Genomic DNA, 3,629 nt, shown 5'->3' on the forward strand with positions numbered 1-3,629 from the left:
ATTTTTAAATAATAAATAATTTTAATTAAAAAATCAAAAATTAAATTTTGTTATCATTAAATATTTTTTGTTAAATTTTTTATTTTTCCAAAAGATTTTTTCAAGTTCCATCACTTGTTGTCATTAGTTTGTAGCACTTGTCGGAGTGTTTTTTATATTACATTTAGGGACAGTTTGAATTTGTCACTAAATTGCTAAATTATGTAACAATTTTTCATATATTTAGTAATTATTTTAAACTGTCACAATAGTTTGAATTTACCACTGAATTATCAATTTCTATGATAATTTTTTTTATATTTAGTGACTATTTTAAATTATCACCATCTTTCTAACATCAGATTTATCTTTTTAAATGTTTATAATAAATTAAAATTGTCACAATCTTTCTAACATCAATTTTTTTTTATTAATTTTTTTTACAAAAATTGTTTTTGTTATAAATAATAATTTATATATATAAAAGTAGAATTTTACAAAAATACCCAACATTGTATTTCAAAAGATAATATATCTAGCAAGTTTTATATAGTTATAATCATACGAAATTATAAATTCAAGTAATAAGTCTTTAATATGTTTCCATAACATGTAAATTCAAATAATATAATCCCAACACATAATCCTAATGTATAAAGCTAATAATAATCTCAATCATAAAACTCCTTTTAAGTTTTGGATGGTCCATTTTATTGAAATTCATGGCTAGAAGAATATAATAAATGTTCTTATCTGTATCGTGATTCAAAATTTGTAATATAATTAAAAATATAAAACAATAGAGAGAATCTTAACAAACTATCTAGAACTTCTTTTATCTGCATAAGATAATGTTAACAATATTAGTAACCGAAATTAAAATCGTAGTCATAATAACTTTGACAAATTCAATTTAAAAAAATTAGTTTTAAGAATCAGATTGGCAGTCAGGCACTCAGGCTTCAATTATCCATAATTATATTTTCTTTTATAGTCATAACAAATTTAGTGAAGTGCTAATAGATATCTCTACCTTCAATATAAAATTAGTCTTATCCAAAAATAAGGTCTTTAGTTTGAGAACAAGGCTTTCTAATTTTCTATTAAAAAACACAATTATGCATATTCATTCTTTATAACAATTAGAATTTTCAGCAATAATAACGCCAAAACCAGTCCACAGCATCCAAGTCTATAAAATTAAGTATAACACATATTTTTATCTTACTTCTGTAGAAAAATTGGGTATTTTTTTATGATTAAAAAAAATTACTGGCTCCTATAATAATTGTACTTATAATTTTAAGAGAAAAGAATAAATTAGTCTCTAACTTTTTACTCTACGAACATTTTAGTCACTGACCATTGAAAAATACTTTTAAATTCATGATGTCTTTAAAAGTTAGACGGATCAGTCCCTCCGTCCATAAGTCACCGTCAGACCCAACAGAAAAGGTTGACGTGGCTTCTCCTCTGCTTACTTGGCATCATGGCTTTCCACGTGGCATGTTAGTGATGGAATGGAGCTTTTGAAAAATAGACACATAAGTCCCTGTCGCTCAAAACGACGTCGTTTTGTGTGCTGCCCTCATCCTTGTGTAAGTGAAGAAGTAAAGAAACAAGCTTCAAATTGATCATCTTGAAGTAAGTTTCTGCAACAATGCAGTGAGAAAAACCTCAGCATTCTTGATGTTACTAGCATCAGCCTTATTCCCAGTGGCCCACTTTACCTTCTTGCAACCTAATTTTCCAATCAATGACGCATACAGCTTTTCAAGGTCCACCCCTTTGCTGAAAAATCTGTCAATCCACAAGTACCCTTCACCTCTCAAAATCCTATCCACATCAAACAGCAAGAACTCCATCATCGTCATCGGAATACACCGGTTCACAGCACGCCCGCACCGCACAAGGTCCACCACTCCGTCGAACACCGGCAGCCGCTGCTACAGCGGCACGTGAAGTGGCACAAGCCCCTTCAGCGCCACCGCTCATAGTCATCGTCACAACTGTCACGTTGTGGAGCTTCATCGTGGCGGCGAATGACCTGGTGCTGCCACCGACGTCGAGGCCCAACCAGATGACTGACTTTGCAGACTTGGCGATCTGGAAGAACTGCGAGATCGGGAGATCGAGATCGGTCTTGTAGGTTGTGAACTTGGACGAATCGGAGGAATGGTTGAAGCCTAGATTAGGGTTTTGGCGGTGGAAGCAATCGAAGGATTTGCAAGGGTAATGGTCCCAAATTGCAGAGAAATCGGAGAGTGAAGAAGGGAAAGGGTCTTGAGGGAAAGGGGATGAGGATTTGTGTGGTGCGGTTCAGGAGAAGCAGCGGCGGCGGGGAAGGGGGTGGCAGCCACAGAGGATAAGGGATTCGGCGAGGTCGGAGTCGGAGGGGCAAAGGGAGAAGGGAGTGTAGGACATGTACTTGTGGAGGAGGTCAGGGTGGTTGTGGCAGGAAGAGGCTATCGGGTTGAGGTGGGAGTATAGGAGTAGATTTGGTGGGATGGTGGAGGAGGTGGTGGTTGTGTCAATGGAGTGTTGGAGGCGCGTGAGGTGGTTGATGGTGGCGCGTATTGTGTGGAGCAGGTGGAGGAGCTGGTCGGGGACGGGAGTGGGTGGTTTGGGGATTTTGGCGATTGGAGAGTTGAAGAGAGGTGATAGAGTGAGAGGATGTTGGTGGCCACCATTGCCATCAGAAGAACAAGGTTCAGTATCATTGTGGTGAACGCCAAAGCCATTTCTTCCCTTCCTTTCTTGCTGCACACAAAACGACGTCATTTTGAGCGACAGGAACTTATGTGTCCATTTTTCAAAAGTTTCATCCCACTAACATGCCACGTGGAAAGCCGTAATGCCAGGTAAGCAGAGGAGAAGTCACGACAGTCTTTTCCGTTGGGTCTGACGGTGGCTTATGGACGGAGGGACTGATTCATCCAACTTTTAAGAACGTCAGGGACTTAAAAGTATTTTTCAATTGTTAGAGACTAAAATATTCACGGAATAAAAAGTCAGAAACTAATTTATCATTTTTTCTAATTTTAAATTTTGATATTTCTCGATGGTTCACTAATAATAACAGACTGCATAGAATTTCTTGAGCAAGATGAGAATCTAATTACTTAAGATACATGAACATTAAATCTCATACTTCTAACATAAGTTTAAATACTTTTTACCAAATATTTTAGGAAAATTTTTAAATATACCGGTATATCGATATTTCAGTAATTTTTAATTGTTGATTTTAATTATAAAAAAAATATATAATATATATAATTAAGATTAACGGTTAAAAATGACTAAAACAACACTAATGTACCAATATACTTAAAAGCTTTCCAATACTTTAATATATGTTTTCTTTTTATTAGAAACACTCTCACCAATCTTCTTACAAAGTTTTCCTAGATGATATTTTTTATACGACAAACATATATATCGTTCCATTGATCAAATATATATACATGCATGGTAAATAAAACTCAAACTATATGAAAACTGTGTAAATATAATTTAATTAAAAAAAAAGCTCAAAAATAAGAATTATCAAGTAACTATAGCAACTATCATGACTACACTTAAAACTTCTAATACATATTTTATTGAGGCAGTAAATAGCCCACCACAAAAACACAAACTAAAAAAAA

At 34.4% G+C, this 3,629-nt stretch overlaps 1 pseudogene; it reads right to left on the reverse strand.

Moving 5' to 3' along the window:
* Positions 1,614-2,757, reverse strand: LOC107632381 (annotated as a pseudogene).

The sequence above is a fragment of the Arachis ipaensis genome, chromosome B03 (genome assembly GCF_000816755.2).
Source record: "Arachis ipaensis cultivar K30076 chromosome B03, Araip1.1, whole genome shotgun sequence".
Taxonomy (NCBI): Eukaryota; Viridiplantae; Streptophyta; class Magnoliopsida; order Fabales; family Fabaceae; genus Arachis; species Arachis ipaensis.